Genomic DNA, 27,190 nt, shown 5'->3' on the forward strand with positions numbered 1-27,190 from the left:
ATGCCATATTTCTCATATTGGTGAAGCATGTGCCAAATGTACCTTCACTTTCTATGTAATTTATGCATGAACTTGGCAGCCCTCCACTTGGAAGTTCAAATACTACACTTAGAGATAGATCAACATTTACATAATGGGTACCTGGAGGAAAATGGGGGGGGGTCATGCTTTTCAATTTCCTTTAAAACTTGTTAGGGCTAGGGTCCTTTTTTCTCAATTTCTGCCTGACTGACGTGCCCAAAGTAAACTGCCTGTTGCTCAGGCCCTGAAGCCAGGGTATGCATATAATTGAAATGTTAAAATAAAGTAGGAGACTATAACACAATAGATATGGTAGGAGAAAAACCAACTGTAATAATTCTTTTTTGAGAGCCCATGCTCTTACAATGGAACGTATAGGGAAATAATTCAATCTAGCTCCCAGTATGCAATTCCTATGGCTTCCACTGGGTGTCAGTAGTCTGTGTTCAAGGTTTAAGGCTTGTTTCTTCCAAAACGAGTAAGAATAGTGAGTTTTAGTGCAAGGACATCTGCTTGGAAATTTGTGTGTGTGCGCGCCATGAAGACAACGCGCACCTGCTAATACGCCCAGCCGGCTTGGGTAGCAACTCCAGATTTGTGTCGGGACTATATCTTGTGGAAGGATGAAATAATATGAATCAATTATCAAAATAACATTTTTTTTATGAAAATATGTATATCATTGTTTGAATATGTGGTAACCCATTGTATAAAAGTTAGAATGCCCTCGAAGTCGGTGTTTGGAGGATATATTGGCACAGTTTACCGGCCCCCCAACTTTGTCTCTGGCATAATAACAACCGTGCCAATATATCCTCCAATGCTCTAATGCTTCTCGGGCATTATCACTTAACCTGTCTAGGATGAGCGTGCCGCTAGCGGCACACCCCCCCCACCCCCACTGAAAAGGCAGAGCCGCGAAATTCAAAAAAAATATTTTTTTTAAATATTTAACTTTCACACATTAAAGTCCAATACAGCTAATGAAAGACACAGATCTTGTGAATCCAGTCAACATGTCCGATTTTTAAAATGTTTTACAGGGAAGACACAATATGTAAAGATGTACATCTATTACCTAAAAACACATTAGCATAATCCACCATCTTTTATTTGTCCACCAACACCAGTAGCTATCACCAATTCGGCTAAACTAAGATATTTATAGCCCCTAACCAACAAAAAAACTCATCCGATGACAGTCTGATAACATATTTATGGTATGGGATAGGTTTTGTTAGAAAAAAGTGCATATTTCAGGTAGATGGCATAGGTTACAATTGCACCCACCGTCACAAATGGACTAGAATAATTACAATGAGCAACGTGTTTACCTAACTACTAATCATCAAACATTTCGTAAAAATACACAGCATACACTAATCGAAAGACACAGATCCTGTGAATACAGACAATATTTCAGATTTTCTAAGTGTCTTACAGCGAAAACACAATAAATCGTTATATTAGCATAGCACATAGCACATAGCAGCCCAGCATTGATTCTAGCCAAAGTGAGCGATAAAAGTCAACATCGCCAAAAGATATTAATTTTTTCACTAACCTTCTCAGAATTCTTCCGATGACACTCCTGTAACATCATATTACACAATCCATATAGAGTTTGATCGAAAATGTTTATATTTAGCCACCAAAATCATGGTTAGACAATGTGAAATGTAGCTCAGCTGGTCAGAAAATGTCCTTGCGCCACTTAGACAGTGATCTACTCTTATACATAAATACTCATAAACGTGACTAAAAAATATAGGGTGGACAGGGATTGATAGACAATTTAATTCTTAATACAATTGCGGAATTACATTTTTTAAATTATCCTTACTTTTCAATACAGTTTGCGCCAAGCGAAGCTACGTCAAAAAACATGGCGTCCTAAGCCACTAACATTTTTCGACAGAAACACGATTTATCATAATAAAAATGTCCTACTTTGAGCTGTTCTTCCATCAGTATCTTGGGCAAAGGATCCTTTCTTGGGAGTAATCGTCTTTTGGTGGAAAGCTGTCCTCTTGCCATGTGGAAATGCCAACTGCGTTCGGGATGAACTGAAAAGCGTGCCCAGCTATTCACATCGTTTCAAAAATAAATGTCCCAAAATCGCACTAAACGGATATAAATTGCTATAAAACGCTTTAAATTAACTACCTTATGATGTTTTTAACTCCTACAACGAGTAAAAAGATGACCGGAGAAATATAACAGGCTAAACTAACGCTTGGAACAGGAGCGGGTCGGTGTCCTCCACGCGCGTTACGCACCAAGAAAAGACTTGCTAGCTACAGGGTTTTTTAATTTATAGGGCCTGTGAACGCGCAATCGACCCCATTGAAATCGTCATCACGTAAAGGCATCCAGGGGAAGACGTAAGCAGTGTCCGTATAGTCATAGCAATAACAGTGCCCTTTTAACTGACTCCAGAACAGTGGCCAACATTTCTGAAATCTGACTCCATGTCAGGGAAATTGCTGTAGAATGGGCTCTGTTCCACTTAGAGACAAAATTTCAACTCCTATAGAAACTATAGACTGTTTTCCATCCAATAATAATAATAATATGCATATTGTACGATCAAGGATTTTGTGGGAAGCCGTTTCAAAAATTACCCAATTAGCATAAATAGTCACAACAGCGCCCCCATCCTCAATTAAGAAAACCAGAGATCTTTGTCAATCTTCCCTCTGAGGTGAAATATACACATTTACATGCACACTATTACAATGCTTTTGTGTTAGGACAGTGTGTGAATGTTTACTACCAAATGGATAAGTTAAACATTAAATCAAAATCGCAGAAAGCAAGGCGTGCTTTATATCAACACATTTAGCAGTGAACAGGACATGTTTAATGTATTCACGAAAGTCAGTTGAATGCACTCCATCATACCTGGACACAGCTTATATGGCCGCGACCCCACCCTAATAGAGTGTCTCAGAGAGAGTTGGGGCATGCAAAAAAACACATTTCCAATTCACACATACGCGTAATAATACATACTTGTGTAAAATGGGACAAATATCAGCACCCACCAAATTATTATTATTCTACATTATTTAAAGTGTTGTTTATTAATGCAGTTTCATGACTGCATGTTGGTCGTCCGGGCAGGGCTGCATCTGCAGCTGCCCATAGTAAGTGTTGCAGACTGGTGGCTCTTGAGGAGCATGTAATGGCTTTGTTTGGTGAGAGCACATGGCTAAAATTGAGTTGTTATGATTGTTGCTTGATAATTGTGTCCCTTCTTGTGCCACTATTTGTTTGGTTTGTGTTGGTTTGTTGTGTTATGTTAAATAGCATGGTTTTTAAAGCTAAAAGTATATGGACCCGGTATCGGACAATCGGGCTGACCTACTCCTGGCCTACCCCGTAGGGTAGGGTAGACCATAAGGCTATAACCAAATACCTTAAGCCTATATTGAACGTAAACTCTACAAAGTAACCCATAGCGGAGCCGCGAAAGCACTTCTGTGAGAGCGTGTTTATTTACAAAAGCACTACAGAAATATTATTCAATTCAATTATTGGGCCTGCTAGCTAGCGGTGCCCATCAAAGTATCAATGGAAAGTCAAGCCTTGAACTGATAGAGAGGCTCATTTTGTAGGGGAAGCCCCTACCATCAGAACATTACAAACTCATGTTAATTAACCAAACTATTACACACATTACAGCATAGATTATCTGAGTGGAAAATGATGTCATGAATTATCCATAACTCAATATAGGACTTAATATAACACATTTACATAACACCACCGTGTCTTCCAACACATCCATTGACACGAACACACAATTCGGGACAGGCTCAGGTCCTTATTCCAGCATACCTGGAAGCTACAGAGACGGAGAGAGAAGAACAGAATCAAACAAATAGAGTGCATAATGAATATTAATTCGGAGGGCAGAAATGATTAAATATTAAAGCATTAGACCTCTCACTAAAGGGTTCAGTCATACAAAAGTTGTACTTAAATCTGAACTGGTTCTCTAGCAGATTAGGAAGAATGTATCACCCCTTGTTTAAGAATGCCATTTTAACCTTTTATTCAGATTACAAACTCTCACTTTTGGTTATTTGAAAATGAAATCATCTCCATAATAAAGTCATAGAACATTGGTTGCACATTTCAGTTTAATCCACCAGAAAGGACAGAACAAATAATACAACAGATATTATGGTTAAACTCAAATACTAATTGATAAAAAAAACACAAAAAGCATCATCTTGTAAATTATACCATAAATAGTACTGGTGGAATTATGTTACACATGCAGCAAAACAAAAATATATGGAAATGTCTGCTCTATCTAAAAATACAACCAACCGTTTCCGGCATTACTGCAAAAATGGAAGAGGCAAGTGGAAGGGGGGGGGGCGGGAAGTAAGGAACTTGTCTGCTGGACCTGCATTAAAGACAACAATTGGTTAAAGAACATTGTGATAAATAAAAAAGTATACCAGTTTAATTTAAGGACCAAAAAATGGAACCCTGTGCCTTTATAGATTGCAAAATAGTTGGGAAGAGATTTTCGCTTTACCGATTCCATGGCACATGATTTATGAGCTGATACACAAAACAATGCCGTATTCCAAACTTAGAATTTTCCAAAGGAAATGGTTATACAAAATTCTACACAATTCTACACACTACACAGTACACAATACACCCAGCACGAAAGCCGAAACCACAAAGCACATGTGCTCACAAGACCAACGGACATGGGCACAATAACTGGCCAAGACAATGGTGAACAGAGAGCACATATATACAATTACTAATCAGGCGAATTTGGAATCAGGTGTGAATAATGAGACAGTTCAGTGATGCCTAGAGACCGGTGACGTAGACCGCGGAATGAGCAGGAGTACCGGGGGAATCTGTGACAAGGGCTTCACATTAACCTGTTTATCCATTTACATTTACATTTTAGTCATTTAGCAGACGCTCTTATCCAGAGCGACTTACAGTAGAGTGCATACATTTTATTACATTTTACATACTGAGACAAGGATATCCATACCGGCCAAACCCGGACGACGCTATGCCAATTGTGCGTCGCCCCACGGACCTCCCGGTTGCGACCGGCTGCGACAGAGCCTGGGCACGAACCCAGCCCAGCCTGGGCGCGAACCCAGAGACTCTGGTGGCGCAGCTAGCACTGCGATGCAGTGCCCTAGACCACTGCACCACCCGGGAGGCCTTCAGACAAGGAGGTGGCTGAAAATGTGAAACCACTTTACAAAACAACTTTCATTATTCCCACAGGGGAGGTTAGGATTATTTTTTTTATTATTACAGAGAATCAGACAAATTATGCTACCCTCTGCCTATTGGCTACAACACAAATAACAACACTGCCCATCTAAGGTAGAAAAAAAATGCTCTTTACCTGACTCGCCTTTCAAAGATGAAATGCACACGTTTGGTGCTCTTTTAGGAAGCAACCACTCCCCCACTGCTGACTAGAAAGGAGCTATAACTGGGCTAATAACCCACTTACTAGCAAAGAATATGAACAAATGTGCACGTGTCTACATGCAGCTCTCGCTTTGATCTCAAAACAAGCGCATCTACTCACTACCACTCATGCTGTAAACACAGTCTGATTGGTTATGGTCTGTAGAGTAGGGGCTGAGTCATGCCTGTCAATGCAATAGAATCCTACTCCATTGCGTTCTGCCTACAAGAACATATCTTGCATAGCTGGTTTAACATTCTAAGTCTTGCATAGTTCATTTTGTTTCGGTGTGTTGCATTGAAAGTGGCTAATATTGGTTGGCAATTGCCACAGTAGAGGGAAACGCTGACAGTGTTAACTAAAGGGGAAAACTAGAAAGTTGAGTGAAGTTCAATCTCGTGCTTCTCTGAGGGGTGATATTTCTTCTGTGTGGCAGTCCTGGGGGACCTGCACGTGCACAGCTTAGAGGAAACATTGTTTGTGAATATACTAGGCATTCTGTATTCTACTGCAACATCAGTCTAACTAAATATGGATGTTGTGTTGGCTGAATGTTCCAGTCAGGGTCCTGAATATTCTTCAGCTGGTGAACCTCATCTTGTGTTGGGCAATGGCAGCTGGTTTAGCAGGCATTGGCACTGTGGCGATGTTGGCAAGGATGTTGGGTTTGGGAAGCTGTGCTCCACAGCCAGGTGGACAAGCCTCTCCCTAAAGCGGCCGGTTCTTGGCTGGTACACTTTCTTCACCACCCACTGCTTTGACCTCTTGCAAAAGATTTGTTAGTACTGAAAGTCTCCTGGAAAGACATGAAGACAGATCACGAGGAATTGTAACCATACAAGAAACTACATAAATCTGTAAACAAAAAAGGGTACTGTAAACTGGTATGTGTTTTGCTACACTCTTAGTCAATAATGTGGCATTAAGATGGGCTGTTAGCAAATGTGTGAAAAGTTTAAGGGGGCGCTTGACCTGTAGACAGTCTAGTGTATTGTCTGTAGACAGTCTAGTGTATTGTTTCGTATGAGCACCTACAGCGCTGTTGCGTAGACAAGCACTGCCCACAACAGAGTGAATAGGCTAGAAGAGCCTGTGAACAGCCCCCCTCCCCCATTCGTGAGAGATCCCTTGTCAAGCATTTGTCCAACACATTTGCCGAGAGGTCTACAAACACAACTGAGTCCATGGACAGCTACTTCTTCTTGACAAGGTCATCATCGGATAGGTCAGGGTGTTGACAGTGGACTTCCTCCCCCTCCTCTTTCCAGCTGTGTGTGTCACAGATGTGTATGACAGTTACAGAGGCATAAATATTATACCCCCCCCCCCCCCCCCCCCCCCCCACAAAAAAAAGAATCCTAACCTCCCCTGTTATTTGCTGCCAGCCACCGTTGGCCTTGAGGAATATCTCCGGCAGGTAACCGATGAAATGTTACCTCAGCAGCCTGTGCTTGCTTGTAGTGTGCACATTCAGGTACTGGGCACCACACCATGACTAAACTTTACAGTTGTTGTCGACCCCAAAATGAAATGAAATAGTTATTTGTAATCTGATGTTCTACGAACGAGTGGCTGGTCCAGTGAGTAATGTTAGCTACCTGTTGACGCCTATTCTCAACTGGATCCATCTCGACAGGGGTGGTACCACATCCTGAAATCGCTTTGAATGAGCTTACTAAAACGTGCCAGAGACGGGCATCTTCATCACATTCACTCTGTAATACAATACCGTTATGAGTTCATGTGAAACACCATGTGGAAACACTATTTGGAATATCTGCAAGATGGAGGAGCTACAAGACAAAACTGCATCACTGATCCAATAAACACTTTTTAATATAATTTTGTTATCAAGTTATCAAGTAAGCACTTCTGACAATTATTTAACATAGTACAAAACACATGTCACAACATGAATAATACTGTAAGTATACACATAAAAATAAACAGAAGTGATCAAGAAATTGGTATAATGACAGAGGAGTCTTCTTTCCATCAACAGTAGCAGCACATTTCAAGACAGCCTGCCTCCATTGTGCAATGGTGGTAAACTACTTATGCTGCCAGTGGTGGCAGTTGACCCACATACTGGTGGGGTGTAATTTTGTTATAGAGCATGGTTCCTATTTCTCACTGAGACAGAAATTGTTCCTTTTATAAATTTATGCAGCCTTATCAGAGAAACAGGTGAAGATCAGTGGGAGAGCACACAGCATGGCATAGCCTGGATCTATTGACAATTACTTTGTTCTGCAGAAGGTTGCATATACTAATATTAATACACATGTGTAACCAATGTGAAATGGCTAGCTAGTTAGCGGGGTGCGCGCTAATAGCGTTTCAATCGGTGACGTCACTCGCTCTGAGACCTTGAAGTAGTTGTTCCCCTTGCTCTGCAAGGGCCACGGCTTTTGTGGAGCGATGGGTAACGATGCTTTGAGGGTGGCTGTTGTCGATGTGTGCAGAGGGTCCCTGGTTCTAGCCCAGGTAGAGGCGAGGAGAGGGACGGAAGCTATACTGTTACACATGTGTGAATTGGAAATGTGTGTTTTGCATATCCCAACTCTCCCTTAAATACACTAGGAGAGTGGTGTCACAGCCAGGGTCTGCCATTATCAACCGCGACCCTGTGGTGAACTCTCCCTTTAATCCTGTAGACTCTTGGATTTAAAATCAAACAATGACAATTTGGTTAAAGTGCAGACTGTCATCTTTAATTTTATTTTTATTATTTTTATTACAGCTCTTTTTGTACATAGTCCCCATTATTTTAGGATACCACAATTCTTGGGACATATTCACTTATATGGGTATTAAATTAGGAAAAAGTTAACCATTTGGTCCCATAATCATAGCACGCAATGACTACAAGCTTGTGCCTTTACAAATTTGTTGCATGCATTTGCTGTTTGTTCTGGTTGTGTTTCAGATTATTTTATGCCCAATATAAATTAATGGTCAATAATGTTATAATATTGTGTAATTTTGGAGTCACTTTTATTGTGAATAAGAATAGAATATGTTTCTAAACAATTCTACATTAATGTGGATGCTACCATGATTATGGATAAACCTGAATTAATCGTGAATAATGATGAGTGAGAAAGTTACAGATGCATACATATTCAAGACATGCTAACCTCTCACCATGACATGCTAACCTCTCTACATTATGCCTAACGTTCAAGCACATCTTATTCAACCCCTTTGTTATGGCAAGCCTAAATAGGTTCAGGAGTAAAAATGTGCTTAACAAGTCACATGATAAGTTACGTGGACTCACTCTGTATGCAATAATAGTGTTTAACATATTTTTTATCTCTGTACCCCGCACATACAACTATCTGTAAGGACCCTCAGCCGAGAAGTGAATTTCAAACAGATTTAACCTGTCACTCCCTGACCTTAGAGAGCCTTTTTATGTCTCTATTTGGTTTGGTCAGGGTGTGATTTGGGGTGGGCATTTTTGTTTTGTTTTCTATGATTTTGTGCTTCTGTGTTTTGGCTGGGTGTGGTTCTCAATCAGGGACAGCTGTCTATCGTTGTCTCTGATTGGGTGTAACAGTCCTGACCTGTTTTATGTTGTTTTTATGTGTTTATGGTCAGGGCATGTGTTTTGGGTGGGCAGTCTATGTTATCTGTTTCTATGTTGGTTTTGGTTTGCCTGGTATGGCTCTTGATTAGAGGCAGGTGGTTTGCGTTTTCCTCTAATCAAGAGTCATATTTAGGTAGGGCATTCTCACTGTTTGTTTGTGGGTGATTGTCTCCTGTGATGTCTTCGTTGTGTTCGATGTGTTTTCACTTTCGGAGCTGTTTGGCTGTTCGTGTGTTTCGATGTACGTTCCTGTTCGTGAGTTTACGTTTGTCTATGTAAGTTTATGTTCAGGTTGCGTCAACGTCGTTTTGTTATTTTGTAAGTTTTGAAAGTGTTTTGTTTTGTTTAGTCGACGTCGTATTTGTATTAAAGATGGCTTATTTCCCTGACTCCGCATTTTGGTCTGAAGATCCTTCTCTCCTCACCTCATCTGAGGATGAGGAGAGCGACAGCCTTAACAGAATCACCCACCTACAAAATGTGACCAAGCGGTATGGGAATGCTCGACGGAGCAACAGGAACTTCTGGACTTGGGAGGAGATCTTGGACGGTAGAGGACCTTGGGCTCAACCAGGGGAATATCGCCGTCCAAAGGAGGAATTGGAAGCAGCGAAGGCTGAGCGGCGCTGGTATGAGGAGGCAGCGCGACGACGCGGTTGGGAGCCCGTGAGTAAGACCAAAAAATTTCTTGGGGGGGGGCACACGAGGAGTGTGGCAAAGCCGGGTAAGATACCCGAGCAAACTCCCCGTGCTTACCGTGGAGGTAGAAGGCGTCGTACTGGTAAGACACCGTGTTATGCGGTAAAGCGCACGGTGTCCCCAGTACGCGTGCTTAGCCCAGTGCGGGCTATTCCACCTTGCCGCACTGGGAGGGCTAGGTTGGGCATCGAGCCGAGTGCCATGAAGCCGGCCCAACGTATCTGGTCTCCAGTACGTCTCCTCGGGCCGGTGTACATGGCACCAGCCTTACAGGTGGTGTCCCCGGTTCGCCTGCATAGGCCAGTGTGGGCTACTCCACCTCGCCGCACTGGCAGGGCTACGGGGTCCATTCAACCTGGTAGGGTTGGGGAGGCTCGGTGCTCAAGAGCACGTGTCCTCCTTCACGGTCCGGTAGACCCGGTGCCACCTCCATGTACCAGTCCTCCGGTGGCAGCCCCCCGTACCAGGCTGTCTCTCCGGGTTCTCTCTCCTGCTGTTTCCTCCTCTCCAGCGCAGCCGGTGCCTAGACCACGCACCAGGCTGTCTCTCCTTCTCCTCCCTACAGAGCTATCTGTCTCCCCAGCGCCATCTGAGCCATCCGTCTCCCCAGCGCCATCTGAGCCATCCGTCTCCCCAGCGCCATCTGAGCCATCCGTCTCCCCAGCGCCATCTGAGCCATCCGTCTCTCCAGCGCCATCTGAGCCATCCGTCTCCCCAGCGCCGTCTGAGCCATCCGTCTGCCATGAGCCTGCAAAGCCGCCCGTCTGCCATGAGCCTGCAAAGCCGCCCGTCTGCCATGAGCCTACAGAGCCATCCGCCAGACAGGAGCCGCTAGAGCCGTCAGCCAGACAGGAGCCGCTAGAGCCGTCAGCCAGACAGGAGCCGCTAGAGCCGTCAGCCAGACAGGATCTGCCAGAGCCGCCAACCAGACAGGATCTGCCAGAGCCGCCAACCAGACAGGATCTGCCAGAGCCGCCAACCAGACAGGATCTGCCAGAGCCGCCAACCAGACAGGATCTGCCAGAGCCGCCAACCAGACAGGATCTGCCAGAGCCGCCAACCAGACAGGATCTGCCAGAGCCGCCAGCGAGCCATGAGCAGCCAGAGCCGTCAGAGAGCCATGAGCAGCCAGAGCCGTCAGAGAGCCATGAGCAGCCAGAGCCGTCAGAGAGCCATGAGCAGCCAGAGCCGTCAGAGAGCCATGAGCGTCGAGAGCCGTCAGAGAGCCATGAGCGTCGAGAGCCGTCAGCCTGCCATGAGCGTCGAGAGCCGTCAGCCTGCCATGAGCGTCGAGAGCCGTCAGCCTGCCATGAGCGTAGAGAGCCGTCAGTCTGCCATGAGTGTCGAGGGCCGTCAGCCTGCATGGACCTGCCAGAGCCGTCCAGCCAGGACCTGCCAGAGCCGTCCAAACAGGACCTGCCAGAGTCCTTCAGCCGGGATCTGCCCCTTGTCCCGGTGTTGCCCCTTGTCCCGGTGCTGCCCCTTGTCCCGGTGCTGCCCCTTGTCCCGGTGCTGCCCCTTGTCCCGGTGCTGCCCCTTGTCCCGGTGCTGCCCCTTGTCCCGGTGCTGCCCCTTGTCCCGGTGCTGTCCCTTATTCCGGTGCTGGTCCTTATCCTGGTGCTGCCCCTTGTTCCGGTGCTGCCCCTTGTCCCGGTGCTACCCCTTGTCCCGGTGCTGCCCATTGTCCCGGTGCTGCCCCTTGTTCCGGTGCTGGCCGTTTATTTAGGGGAGGGTAGTGTTAGGGTGGTCAGTAGAAGGGGTAGACAGAAGAGGGGAGTGACTATGGTGGTATGGGGACAGCGTCCTGAGCCGGAACCACCACCGTGGTCAACTGCCCACCCGGACCCTCCCCTGGACTTTGTGCTGGTGCGCCCGGCGTGCGCATCTTGAGGGGGGGGTACTGTAACAGTCCTGACCTGTTTTATGTTGTTTTTATGTGTTTATGGTCAGGGCATGTGTTTTGGGTGGGCAGTCTATGTTATCTGTTTCTATGTTGGTTTTGGTTTGCCTGGTATGGCTCTTGATTAGAGGCAGGTGGTTTGCGTTTTCCTCTAATCAAGAGTCATATTTAGGTAGGGCATTCTCACTGTTTGTTTGTGGGTGATTGTCTCCTGTGATGTCTTCGTTGTGTTCGATGTGTTTTCACTTTCGGAGCTGTTTGGCTGTTCGTGTGTTTCGATGTACGTTCCTGTTCGTGAGTTTACGTTTGTCTATGTAAGTTTATGTTCAGGTTGCGTCAACGTCGTTTTGTTATTTTGTAAGTTTTGAAAGTGTTTTGTTTTGTTTAGTCGACGTCGTATTTGTATTAAAGATGGCTTATTTCCCTGACTCCGCATTTTGGTCTGAAGATCCTTCTCTTCTCACCTCATCTGAGGATGAGGAGAGCGACAGCCTTAACATTGGGAACCATACTTAGGTTGCCCTTTTTCCCTCCTTTCGTTGTGGGTAGTTCACTTTGTTTGTGACGCCCTGTAAGCTTCACGGTTGTTTTTCATTTGTTGTTTTGTTGGCGACATTTTGAAATAAAAAAGGAAAATGTACGCTCACGACGCTGCACCTTGGTCTTCTTCCAGCAACGACCGTGACACAACCACAAAGAACAGGGAAAACAGGGGTTTTCCAGTGCCTCGCGAAGAAGAGCACCTATTGGTCGATGAGTAAAAATTTAAAAGCAGACATAGAAAATCCCTTTTAGCATGGTGAAGTTATTAATTATAGTTTGGATGGTGTATCAATACACCCAGTCACTGCAAAGATACAGACGTCCTTTCTAACTCAGTTGCCGCAGAGGCCTAGCGGTGGTGTAGTGGTGGTAAGGAAAAGAAAGCTCTGCAGTTGGGACATCTGTATGTAGGCCCTAACAGTTTTTCACCGTTATAGTGCAATTAATGTATTGTTTAGTGTTGTGTTGTTTTGTGTAGTGGCTTTGCCGGCTTGCATTTAAAAAACATTTGGGGGGAGCTTTCACCATCAACATTTACATGCTAAAATTGCCACTGGTGGGAGGACAGATTGGTCCCTTCATGACCAGGGTTTTAGATTATGGGCTTCCAAAAATGTTTCATATAAACTATTTTTGCTGATGATTACTCAGTGGTTTGGAATTATTTATATTCAGTCACAGTTGTCAAGTTATATATCGAAATATGGATTGATACAATTTTAAAAAGTTGGTGTCAGATTGACTAAGCATCTGCAGGGGTGCTAAGTTTGCAATGGTTATAATGAAGAAGAGAGAACCAATAAAGCTGAAATCCGCTAAGGGGGAAAACAGTGCCACTGTTCGCCCGAGCACGTTATTGTTTTTGTTTTGTTGCTGAAATGGAGGAGAGGAGCGTCCAGCAGTGTGGTAAAAAAAAGTTGCAGTACATATTCTGCTGTTCTATCACGCGTGCAATGATGTCTGAGGGACAAAAAAACTATGTTCATTGTTTGTTGATATTGTCACAAGCCGGCTCATAGCCTGTGACAAAAATGAGGGGACACGAACAACAGGTATAGGCCAATTTAAAAGTGTTCTTTATTATAAACAAACTACACTGCTCAAAAAAATAAGGGAACACTTAAACAACACAATGTAACTCCAAGTCAATCACACTTCTGTGAAATCAAACTGTCCACTTAGGAAGCAACACTGATTGACAATACATTTCACATGCTGTTGTGCAAATGGAATTGACAAAAGGTGGAAATTATAGGCAATTAGCAAGACACCCCCCAAAACAGGAGTGATTCTGCAGGTGGTGACCACAGACCACTTCTCAGTTCCTATGCTTCCTGGCTGATGTTTTGGTCACTTTTGAATGCTGGCGGTGCTCTCACTCTAGTGGTAGTATGAGACGGAGTCTACAACCCACACAAGTGGCTCAGGTAGTGCAGTTCATCCAGGATGGCACATCAATGCGAACTGTGGCAAAAAGGTTTGCTGTGTCTGTCAGCGTAGTGGCCAGAGCATGCAGGCGCTACCAGGAGACAGGCCAGTACATCAGGAGACGTGGAGGAGGCCGTAGGAGGGCAACAACCCAGCAGCAGGACCGCTACCTTCGCCTTTGTGCAAGGAGGTGCACTGCCAGAGCCCTGCAAAATGACCCCCAGCAGGCCACAAATGTGTTAGTTTCACCAACTACAGATTTCAGCTCAAAAATGGAAGAACCTACAGTAACATAAATGTTCAGAGAATGATGATACATTGGTTTAACGTGATAATAATGATAATGTCATGTTGTTTGCTTAGTTTGCTTAAAGTTGCTCTGAAAAAAACACATGTAAGCGTTGCATATACTGTAGGTGCGATCTCTTGGTAGATCTGGCATGTGATTTAGGGCTGTATTCCGACCTGGTGTATCAGCCATTGCTTTATTAACAAGACCTTCCTGGGATTAGTGAAGTTCTACTACTTCTACACTATTATTGAGTCTGAATATGGCCTTTAATCACTGACATTGAAAATGTACAATATTGAATGATATTGATGGATGTAATAATATAGTGATTATAATTGTATCTGATTATAAGTATGCTACACTTGGTCATCCATTAACGTACATCTCAAGTGTTTTGAGCAGTAAGTCATACCAATTTTATCAAATAATTTTGCCATTTTTTAATTATTTGTGTGTGATCAGGAAAGAAATTCAGATCGACAGTCCCTGGGGTTATGATCACAGGGATCAGCCACCCAGACTTCCTCCTGCAAGGCCATTGTTTTGACGATTCAGAAACAGTTTATCATGTAATATCCTGTAGAGCTAGCACTGTTTTCCTATTATCAAAAATGGAACCCAGTTGCTGGAGAGGAAAGATCCCACTCAGGGATTTCCTCATGAGGTCATTGGTCACTTTAAAACAGTTACAGAGTTTAATGACAATGATACGAGAAAACTCAGGATGGATCAACAACATTGTAGTTACTCCACAATACTAACCTAATTGACAGAGTGAACAGAAGGAAGCCTGTACAGAATACAAATATTACAAAGCATGCATCCTGTTTGCCAGAGGTGTACGAGGCCCACGGCATAAACCCGAGGGGGGCGCCCACCCGGACAGGAAGATCACATCAGTGTCTCAACCCACTCAAGTGATGCACCCCTCCTAGGGACGGCATGGAAGAGCACCAGTAAGCCAGTGACTCAGCCCCCGTAATAGGGTTAGAGGCAGAGAATCCCAGTGGAGAGAGGGGAACCGGCCAGGCAGAGACAGCAAGGGTGGTTCATCGCTCCAGTGTCTTTCCGTTCACCTTCACACCCCTGGGCCAGACCACACTCAATCATAAGACCTACTGAAGAGATGAGTCTTCAATAAAGACTTAAAGGTTGAGACCGATTCTGCGTATTTCCACTGGATAGGCAAGATTCTAGCAGCCGTGTTTAGCACTAACTGAAGTTTATTTAGTGCTTTATCCGGGTAGCGAAAGTAGAGCATTGCAGTAGTCTAATCTAGAAGTGACAAAAGGATGGATACATTTTTCTCCATTTATGGACAGAAAGTTTCTGATTTTTGCAATGTTACGTAGATGGAAAAAAGCTGTCCTTGAAACAGTCTTGATATGTTCGTCAAAAGAGAGATCAGGGTCCAGAGTAACGCCCAGGTCCTTTCAGAGTTTTATTTGAGACAACTGTACGACCATCAAGATTAATTGTCAGATCCAACAGAAGATGTCTTTGTTTCTTGGGACCTAGAACTAACACCTCTGTTTTTTACGAGTTTAAAAGTAAAACATTTGCCGCCATCCACTTCCTTATGTCTGAAACACAGGCTTCCAGGGAGGGCAATTTTGGGGCTTCACCATATTTCATTGAAATGTACAGCCAGGGTTCGTAAAGATAACCAAGAATTTACAACTTTCAGATGAGACTGAAATAAGGTGACGATTAATATTGACTGCTTTTGATATTACTAGGTCTTTAAGATTTTATTCGGAAGATAACAGCTCCGTAAACATTATTTCGTGGTGCCCCGACTTTCTAGTTAATTATCTACCTGATTAGCTTAATCAGGTATTATTAATTACAGAGATTTTTTAAAAATAGAATTGCATATCACTTAATCCGGCATAGCCGAAGACACGACACTGTTGCGCTTGGTGATCTCTGACTGTTTCATCCTAACATCGTTGGTGCCGACGTAGATAACAATATCCCTATACTCTCTACACTCACCAGTTTTAGCCTTAGCCAGCACCATCTTCAGATTAGCCTTAACGTCGGTAGCCCTGCCCCCTGGTAAACAATGTATGATAGCTGGATTATTCTTTTTAAGTCTAATACTGCGGGTAATGGAGTCGCCAATGACTAGGGTTTTCAATTTGTCAGAGCTAATGGTGGGAGGCTTCGGCGTCTCAGACCCCGTAACGGGTGGAGGAGAGACCAGAGAAGGCTCGGCCTCTGACTCCAACTCATTGCTTAATGGGGAAAACTGTTTGAAAGTTTCTGTCTGCTGAATGAGTGATTCAGCATTCCTACAGCATTTCCTTCCAGAAGCCATGAGAAAATTGTCCGGCTGCGGTTAATGCGAGGATATTTATACTACTATCTGTACTTATTGGTGGCACAGACGCTGTTTCATCCTTTCCTACACTTAAATTACCCTTGCCTAATGATTGTGTCTGAAGCTGGGCTTGCAGCACAGCTATCCTTACCATAAGGCGATCGTTCTCCTGTATATTATGAGTACAGTGACAGCAATAAAGGCATAATGTTAATGTTACTACTTAGCTTCAGCCGGTGGTCGTGAAGAACCATGTCCAGATAAAGTGCCCGGGGTGAAAAAGTTGAATGAAAAAGTCGAGTGAGGGAAAAAATTGAAAGATAAAACGAAAATTAAAAAGTAAAAAGCATCAAGTTGGCAGGTAGCAAAGTAGCGTTAGCAACAAACCGCACAGCAGCACGTAAACAAGTCCACAAGTTGTGGCCAGAAAATGCTCAGCCCCCTGTACTCCCTGTTCCCCCATGACTGTGTGGTCATGCACGCCTCCAACTCAATCATCAAGTTTGAAGACGACACAACAGTAGTGGGCTTGATCACCAACAACAACGAGACAGCCTACAGGGAGGTGAGGGCACTCGGAGTGTAGTGTCAGGAAAACAACCTCTCACTCAATGTCAACAAAACAAAGGAGATGATTGTAGACTTCAGGAAACAGCAGAGGGAGCACCCTCTCTATCCACATCGACGGGACAGCAGTGGAGAAGGTGGTACGTTTTAAGTTCCCCTGCGTACACATCATGGACAAACTGAAATGGCCCACACACACAGACAGTGGGGTGAAGGCGCAACAGTGCCTCTTCAACCTCAGGAGGCTGAAGAAATGTAGCTTGTCACCTAAAACCCCCACAATACAAGGCTCTACAGAGGGTGATGCATTCTGCACAATGCATCACCGGGGGTAAACTACCTGCCCTCCAGGACACCTACAGCACCCCATGTCACAGGAAGGCAAAAAAGATCATCAAGGACAACAACCACCCGAGAGCCACTGCCTGTTCACCCCATTACCATCCAGAAGGCAAGGTCAGTACATTTGCATCAAAGCTGGGACCAAGAGACTGAAAAACAGGCCATCAGACTGTTAAACAGCCGTCACTAACACGGAGTGGCTGCTGCCTACATACAAGCTCAAAATCATTGGCCACTTTAAGGGCAACAAAGTCAAAGTATTGGAGTGGCCATCACAAAGCCCTGACCTCAATCTTATAGAAAATGTGTGGGCTGAACTGAAATAGGGTGTGCGAGCAAGGAGGCCTACAAACCTGTCTCAGTTACACTAGCTCTGTCAGGAGGAATGGGCCAAAATTCCACAAACTTACTGTGGGAAGCTTGTGGAAGGCTCCTCAAAATGTTTGACCCAAGTTAGACAATTTCATGGCAATGCTACCAAATACTAATTGAGTGTATGTAAACCTCTGACCCACTGGGAATGTGATGAAATACATTTAAGCTAAATTAAATAATTCTCTCTACTATTATTCTGACATTTCCCATTCTTAAAATAAAGTGACGATCCTAACTGACCTAAAACAGTGAATTTTTACATGGATTAAATGTCAGGAATTGAGAAAAACTGAGTTTAAATGTATTTCGATAAGGTGTATGTAAACTTCCGACTTCAACTGTATGATATAATGAAATGTTATAATAAATACATAAAACAATCAAAGTGATTCATTAACTTGTACCATGCTTAGAGCAGCCCAACAGAGAGTAAAATAAGAATCTGTTTCTTGACAGACAAGCCCACCCCTCCCATCGGGCGTCTGGAGATTATTGAAGCCTTTCAAAATGCCATTGACATCAGGTGCAGGCCCCCGAAGGATGATGGTGGCTGTAAGATAGCAAACTACATCCTGAAACGTCAACAGATAGGCCGCAACCTTCTGGAAGAAATTGGGTCCGATTGGTCCAGAGACCCACTACAAAGACACTGATGTAGACCATGGCAGGAAGTACTGTTACAAAATCATGGCCGAGACTGAGATGGGCAACAGTGAGTTGATTGAGACAGTGGATGTCCAGGCAGGCACAAAGGTGAGTGCATAAATCACTGAGGCCATTTTAGCGTGATTCAGAAGACTATTGGTTATTTTGGAAATCTCAATGTGTATTGTCCAGGATTCCTATACCACAACTTCAAATGCTGAAATAAAGTAAAAACATTTAGTATAGTTACACAGAACCAAATCATATTTCTGTACTTACCATACCCTGGACGCCCTTCTGCACCCAAAGTGGTCAACGCCTTTAAGGACTGCATCACTCTGACATGGATTCCCCCTTCGAACACTGGAGGAACCAACATTCTGGGATACAACATGGAGAAACGCAAGAAGGGAAGCAATCACTGGAGCCCTGTCCATCCTGCAGATGATAGGATAAAAGGTTTCACCATTACCACTTCTGTATTAATTTATTGTTTATCTGCAAGTACCATTAACCATGTTGATTCCATAGATGAGGTATAGCAGTTTTACCCATATCTTACGTTATATTTTTGTACGTTTGCTTGTACCACAGAGAATGAGTTTGGTGTGAAAGACTAATAATAGAGGTAATGGAATACGAGTTCCGCGTGGCAGCTATCAACAACTCTGGAGCTGGTGAATTTAACGCTCTGTTTGTGTTTTCCAGGGACCCCAAAAGTAGGTCATACTCAATGGTACTTTGAGTACATAGATATTCTTTCAAATTAATTCATAGCTTTAAGAGACCTATTAATATCTCACTTATGTGTATCATTTCAGAGCACCCCGGTAAAGTCCTTGACCTGAAGGTGAGACTCTACCTACACCACCTGGGTTGGACTAAACCAAGGGAGGAAGAGGGGATTGAGGATGAAGCCAAGGTATACTTTGTGGAGATCAGACCAGCAGAAAGACCAGAGTGGGATCGCTGTAACACTAACCCCATCATCATGACCTCCTTCACAGTGAAAGGCATGAAGTCAATGGCCATGTATTGGGTGAGAGAGGTCACCACCAATTAATGTGGAGAAGGCAAGCCCCAAGAGCTGGACAACTACATCCTGGCTATGCCTCCACCTCGTAAGACCATTCAATTCTAACATCCATATTGGCGTCAAAATATTGAGAGGATCTAGTTTGATTGCAAGCATCTCCTCCACAACGTTGACAAAACATGTTCTTATGCTCCAGTCAGGCAAAGATTCACTGATCAAAAAATCAAGAGTTTCATGGTGGTGCAAGCAGGGAATTCTGCACGATTCAACATTAACTTTGTACAGTATAAAATGTATATTTATTTCTAAATCTAAAAGAATATCCACTTCCATACATGTGGAAAGAACCCAAGTTAAATGTTCACATTACCATTTGGATAGTATTGTCATATAGATATAGTAATTATATTCTGAAATTCTTTACAGACCTCTCCTTGGCCAGATGTCACTTGGCTGAAGGACGGCGTACAGTGGTTCCTCCTTTAAAATTTCTGTCATACTGCGGCACACCTTGCGTGCTGCTGCAGCATTCTGTGGCACGTCATTAACTTCTTGCGACTATAGGGGGTGCTGTTTCAAATTAGCATAATTGTCTCTACAGATGAAACGGCTTCCTACTCAATTCTTGATTGTACAATATGCATATTATTGTTATTATTGGATAGAAAACACTATCTAGTTTCTATAGCCGTTTGAATTATGTCCCTGAGTGGAACAGAACTCTTTCTACAGCGAAATCCATGACAGGTTATGCGAAGGTCTGAGAGCGAAGCTCTGATCTCAGTTCAGTTTAAAGGGGTGTGTATATCCTATGGAACGACACGAACTGCACCCGCCTTCCCCTGGATGTCAGTAACCAATGAGAAGTGGAATGGGCTTCCTGCGTAGCTCTCAGAGGTTATAAAACACCAAGGAGTGAGGTACGCCATCTTTTCGACGTTGAACTTTACGCAGAGAGAGACCCCGGGATGCCATTTTCGAACGCTTAGTAATGAACTTTAGATATATCAGTCTGTAATTTAATTTGATATAGGTGTTAGAAACATCATAACGAAGCTATTTGAAACCGAGTTATATCAGATTATGCGAGTATATTGCTATTTTTCGGAATTTCCTCAGTATTGCGTAATGAGGATTTGGACACGTTAGCTAATGTTAGCAATTGTTAGCTATAGTTAGCTGCTATATCAGAAGTTGAATGCAACGTTTTACAACCAAGCAACGATTCTTTTGGACAAAAGTACCACTTGGCCAAGATTCCGATGGAAGCTCGTCGAAAAGTAAGAGCTATTTATGATGTTATTCCATTTTTATGTGGAAAAATGTAAACTCAATAACGGTAAATAGTGACGCCGTTATTGCGGCACTAGTCTGTCTGTAACGCACACTGTATGTCTAGTAACGTTAATTTTTAAAATCTAACTTAGCGGTTGCATTAATAACTAATGCATCTTTCATTTCATGGCCAACCTGTATTTTTTTTGTCAAGTTTATGAATAGTTTTCGATAAAAATAGTTGTATTATCATGATGCTGCCGGGCAGATTGCTTGAGTAGTTGGACAGTATTTCCATTGTGTAAGCACGATTTGTGCCGCTAAATATGCACATTTTCGATCAAACTGTATATGTATGTTGTAATGTGATGTTACAGGAGTGTCATCTGAAGAATTCTGAGAAGGTTAGTGAAAAAATGTATATATTTTGGCGATGTTTACGTTATCGCTCTCTTTGGCTAGAATCAATGCTCTGGTAACGTTTGCATATGTGGTATGCTAATATAACGATTTATTGTGTTTTCGCTGTAAGACACTTAGAAAATCTGAAATATTGTCTGTATTCACAGGATCTGTGTCTTTCGATTAGTGTATGCTGTGTATTTTTACGAAATGTTTGATGATTAGTAAGTAGGTAAACACGTTGCTCTATGTAGTTATTCTAGTCCATTTGTGACGGTGGGTGCAATTGTAACCTATGACATCTACCTGAAATATGCACATTTTTCTAACAAAACCTATCCTATACCATAAATATGTTATCAGACTGTCATCTGAGGAGTTTTTTTCTTGGTTAGTGGCTATCAATATCTTAGTTTAGCCGAATTGGTGATAGCTACTGGTGTTGAGAGAAAATGGTGGACAAGAAAAATTGTGATTTTTGCTAACGTGTTTAGCTAATAGATTTACATATTGTGTCTTCCCTGTAAAACATTTTAAAAATCTGAAATGGTGGCTTTATTCACATGATCTGTATCTTTCATTAGGTGTCTTGGACTTGTGATTTAATGATATTTAGATGCTACTATTTAATTGTGACGCTATGCTAGCGATGCTAAACAGTGTGGGGGGGGTGGGGGGTGATCCCGGACCCGGGGTAGGTGCTCGGTAGAGGTTAAATTGTCAGACATTTTTTCTGTTACTGCAAGTTATTGCTAGTTTGATCACCAGACAGCATCTTTGAAAAGCATTTGACAGTATTCCGTAATGGCATTACCAGAGAACTTAAAACCCTTTTTTGTAATAACATCGTATATGGGATTGATTTTAAGAAATTTGGCTTAATTAATTTGATTAATATAATAGGGTTTCTATTCAGAGAAAAACGAAAAACGAAACCCTCATGGATGGAATGGAAAATATGGTGCTGTACAACGTCTTAAATTCAGAGCGTTGTCAGATTGTCAGTTAGTAAATTCAGACCGTTTCACTCTCGGAGTGCACACTGGACGTTCGGGCCGAGGAGTAAGGTTGATTTGAGCGTTCTGGCATTACAAAGGCAGTCAAGCACCCAAGCTAATGTTGGCCAGCTTGCTAGCAACTTCCAGACACAAATGAGACCACTCTGACCATTTTACTCGCCCTTGTAGAGCTGGCTAGGCAGTTTTTGTGATAACCAGAGAGTTGGTGACTGTGCTGCTGGATACAATTTAAATACGTTTTTTTGCCACATTTACTGACACAGGCCATACTCAACCGGTGTTGAGCGCTCATAAATTCATTATTCTGCGCTCTGGTGCACTCAGACGAGAGTGTTCTGAAATCGGTGTAGATTTCCAAAAGCACCCGAATGTCCATTGAGAACGCACAATGAATATACCATTTAGCTAAGCTAAGAATGACGGGAATAATCAAGTCAATAAACGTTGGGTAGTTAGATAGCCTATAGTTAATAAACTGGCAAGTTTGATGTATAACTTCCAACGTTAGGTAGCTAGCTAACATACCAGTACATACTGCTGAAATGATATGCTATGGGCTTCGTAAGGACAGCGTAGCTAACAAGTTGTCAGCCAACATAACGTGTAAGGTAACTTATTTGAAAAGTCATTACTTTATTACATTGAGTAGCAAGCTACCCCTTGGTCATTAGGGCAAATCTGGTCTGTGATAGGAGGGGGGGGGGGGGGGGGGGGGGGGGGTTCACACTCGACTGTTAGACTATTCTTTAGTAAAGGTTGAATAATTCAGCTATTAGCCCCCCTCCCCAACTTGCAACAAATTTTTGTTGGTCCCATCTCGTTCCTTTCCCTCTTCCACGCGTCATCATTCTGCGCCTGAGTGGCTCGCTTGTGGGTGTGCTGGCAGGATATGGCAGCATCTTCGGTTGTGCGTCAAGAATTCTGCATACAGTAGCACGTTTGTATGAAGGTGTGGTTATTCACAGGCAAATTGTTATGTGCTATGGAGGTACATTTTTGTCTTTTTGTCAAGAGCACATTTTTTTTATTTTCAAAAATAATTGTTCTGAAAGCAACTTTTTTCCGACACAAAGAAAGTCATAGCAGACACCTATGAAGAAGGACTGTGTGATGATGGCATCTCAGGTAAGCAACACTGGGCGTTCTTCCGTCCAACTTTTACATGCTGTGTTGACGTATCCTGAAAATTACATCTGCTGCTTTAGATTGAATGGTCATATCTCAGTTATTGTTTTCATATCTACAAAAAAATAAGCTATTTTTTTTACTTTCAGAGAGCGAGCTGATCAAGGGGTCGAAAATGTAGATATTGCCAGATGTTCACTGTCTGAGGAACAGGCCGTGCAAGCTTTATTGCTGGCAAAAGTGTCCATAACCAAAGGTAGTTGTTCTGTGTTATTTTTCTCTCTTCATCTCTGCCTGTCTTGTTGTACATGGAACCTGTCTCACATGCATTAATTTTAAAAAAAAACTTAAGATGTCAGCTGTTAATTTTCAGATTTACACCACATAAACACAGCCATTTTCACTGGACCATCTGTTGCTCTCTGTTGCTGCCAAGTCATGATTTCCCTGGGGGTTAGCCTTGCAATAACCAAGTGGTGAGACACATAGCCCTCTATATTTGAATGTTTCAGGTACACTCCGATAGGTGTCTGCGTCACATACAGTATCTTCTATTGACATTATATTCTATTGTTTGTCGTCATGTGTCTGTTTTTCAGCATAAATTACTTTGTAGCCACTGTGAGACCACACACACACACACACACACACACACGTGCACACACACACACACACACACACACACACACGTGCACACACACACACACACACACACACACACACACACACACACACACACACACACACACACACACACACACACACACACACACACACACACACACACACACACACACACACAGAATAGTCTCTCTTCTTCTCTTCTTCCCTCTCCCCCTTCTCCCTAAATCCTCTAGGTTATATCAGCTGTTTTGGTGAACCCCTCCCGCATCTGAACTGGCTGACACAGAGGGCACAGCATGATCAGAGGTGAGAGGTCACTTGGTCGGGTCAACAGGAAGTATTATTAAAGAGATGCTTTACAATGAACTACAGACAGAGATGTAGTAGTCCCAGAGTTAATGATCCAAGGTCAGTTTTCCATTTCACCTCCTGATGATTATGATGACTGACTGTGTTTGAATAAAAAAACAAGGCTTAATCATGCTCTCTCTACCCATCTGTCTCTTGTCTGCAGGTATGTTTTGATGTGAGAGAGGAAGCCAGTCCCATCATCGTCACCTCACCCGCTCTTAAGATAACCTTCAGGCCAACTGGGGGCCCAAGGCTGGTTAGGAGACACCGTAATTGTGATAAACTGAGAGAATATTAGGGTAGCACTGTAATTCATTAATCATATGCTATCTGCCGCTGTTCTTACATATAATATCATATAATACTATAATTATCCTAATTATAATGCATGTATTATGTATTTATAACACCTGGATAAAGAGCTTCTTTCAATAAAGTGTTTCATATTCTCCACTGGTTGAAATTAAGTATCTCATTGAAATACTATCCTGTGTCCTCAGATTAATGCAGATGTAGGGAGTTAGATATGCATAGTTTTGTTTTCTGTATATATGAATTACAAATCAGCCTTTACTTAAATCATGTTTTTTGTCTATTGCATAGTTACTATGTGTAATCATTGATGTCCCAGGAGCAGTAAACACATCCACTGTTTCACAAGATGACAGCCTGGTTTGCTGGTTTTCTCAGGAGTCCCTAAAACATTAAACGACATGAATTAAAAATGCATACTCATGTCATAATGTTAGCTAGTCAGCTAACTTGCTAAATAGCGATGTTTCGTAAATTAACTTCATGACAAAACAATATGCACAAACGTTTGTCTCTACATTAACTAACATATTCCTCTCATTTGTAAATGTTTTGCTTGACTCATTATGACGTTATAACTACCTACATTTGGTTCCTCCGTAATGTTTTGTCAACCATCTTCACCCAGGGACTGGTGGCTCGTGTCAAATTCATCATTGGAACCATTCGACATGATTGGTCATATAAAAACCTTGAGACCCAAATGCATAATGAGTGCTCTAACTCCCCATTGTGGTGGTCTGGAGCAATGAAGCCGTGACGCTGGGTACCTCTAAGTCCCACGGTGTAAGCTCACAGCTTTTAAAGGAGGAACCACTGTACCTGTGTCCAAATGGGTTACCATCCGCAATGCTGAAGGGGGATCCCAACTTTCCATCTTCAGAGCGCTCAGATACAGGAATCTACAGCGTTCTCATCAATAATATCGTTGGCCAAGAGACATTCATTGAGACCAGAGTCACAGGTGAGATACTGATAAAACGGCTGACACTGGTTCTGTAAACAACCAAGTTAAAAGCAGTTGCGGTCAAGTGTTGATCATTAATCACACAATTATTTGTGGTCCGATCTAGATGAGCCCAAGCCTAGAGGTCCTGTGAAGGTAGATGAGAACGTACAGGGCACAGTGACCGTCTCCTGGACGCCATCTCCTGATGAGAAGAGGGACGACAGGCTGCATTACCTGGTGTCTAAGCGAGACTCAAGCAAGAGAACATGGCACACAGTGGCAGACCGCAGATTTAACAAGTTCACAGCCTGTAACATCATGCCTGGCAGAGTACCAGTTCCGTGTCCATGCTAAAATTGACATGGGCTTTCTAAGCCCTCTGAGTCACTAAAATGGGAAATGACTCTTCATTGTGAATTCTGGACCAGTCCTTGCAGTGCCCATGTGCTTTGAAAGGCATGAGACTGGTGTAAATGCATAAGATACTATAAGGCTAGCAATTTAGGGGGCCACTTCTTGGTAATTCCAATAAATGAGAGATTGGGCACTGACTTGTCCAAAGTCTCCCCCGACTAGTCATTAGGGCGTTAGGTAAAGTTAAGTGTCAGTTCACAGTTTGCTGCTCACAAAAGTGATCTTTAATAACGCTTTTAACATTATACCATTATTGTATCATGTTAAAGCTTTATCAAATATACTTTTTTGGGACCAACAAACGGTGAGTGGACATTTAAAAAAACAAAAACATTTTCTACTGCTACAATTTCTGTCCAGCCCGTGTGCCAAATTCGGATGTGTGAAATACCTCATCTTTAATAAAGTACACGTCGTCTCTGTGTTTGTGCTTTCAGAAAAGTTTGTGCTGGAAATGCCAGAGACCTGCAACCTAGAGCGTCCTCCCAAGTCTCTTGTCCTGTTGAAAATGCACACCACTTCACAAGGTTATGACTGCTACATGAGCTGTGCCGTGAGAGGGGACCCAGCACCCCATGTCACATGGTTCCGCAATAATATCAGCCTCAACACCAACAACCTCATCTCCAACACCTATGGTGTTTACTCCATGCTCATACTGAGGGTTGGAGCCAAGGACTCAGGAGAGTACAAAATCATTGCAGAGAACCTCCTTGGCAAGGCAGAGTGCTCCACTAAGCTAACTGTCAATTGTATATAAAAAGAAAACCGTTTTGCTGTACTACATTGAAATACTAATCTGAGAGACAACTCATTTCTTCTAGTGTTTTAGGAGCCAACATTGAATTTGAAATGAAAACCAATACATTTAACACAATGTGAATTATTAATAGTCCCTTTCTGTGTTCTTGTTTTTCAGAGTAGATCAGCATTAAACAGATGACAACCATGCCTTTGTTTTTTTCAAATAGCTCAACACAAATCCTGTTGTTTTCTGTTTAGTTTTCTAGTTCTGTGCAGAAATGACATATTCATATATTTTCAAGTTAAGTGTTCCCCGTATCACATTTAATTTGATAATATTCTACATTCTGGGTGCTGCATATGTTTGTAACCTCAGTAAAACCCAATGCATCACTCTATGGATTAAGGAGAGCCAATTAAAGAATGTAACACCATGGTCTTCGATAATCAAAAGTAGCCTGAAAGCATGTCAAGAACAGTGTTGTGTTTGTAGTTTTTTTCACATCAAAGTGCAATATTGGTATAGGAAATCGTTATGACTGGCAATTTAAATTATGCATGTGCAATGTGTTCTTGTTTACAGTGGGTTTTGAGTACATTTTGAACTAGAAAAAAAAACTGTACAAACAAGCAGAGTGAGAGATCACAGTTTAATCCTTTGCATGGTTTACTGGCATAAACATTCATATGAGAACTGCTAATGTGTGGCCGTGGTTCATTAACTTCAAAG

General features: G+C 42.8%; 1 pseudogene; it reads left to right on the forward strand.

Annotated features, from left to right (window-relative positions):
* LOC129815855 (immunoglobulin-like and fibronectin type III domain-containing protein 1) overlaps positions 1-26,640 on the forward strand; it is a 96,808-nt pseudogene extending 70,168 nt beyond the window's left edge.
* The last annotated feature ends 550 nt before the right edge of the window (positions 26,641-27,190 follow it).

Source organism: Salvelinus fontinalis, chromosome 18 (assembly GCF_029448725.1).
Source record: "Salvelinus fontinalis isolate EN_2023a chromosome 18, ASM2944872v1, whole genome shotgun sequence".
In the NCBI taxonomy this organism is placed as follows: domain Eukaryota; kingdom Metazoa; phylum Chordata; class Actinopteri; order Salmoniformes; family Salmonidae; genus Salvelinus; species Salvelinus fontinalis.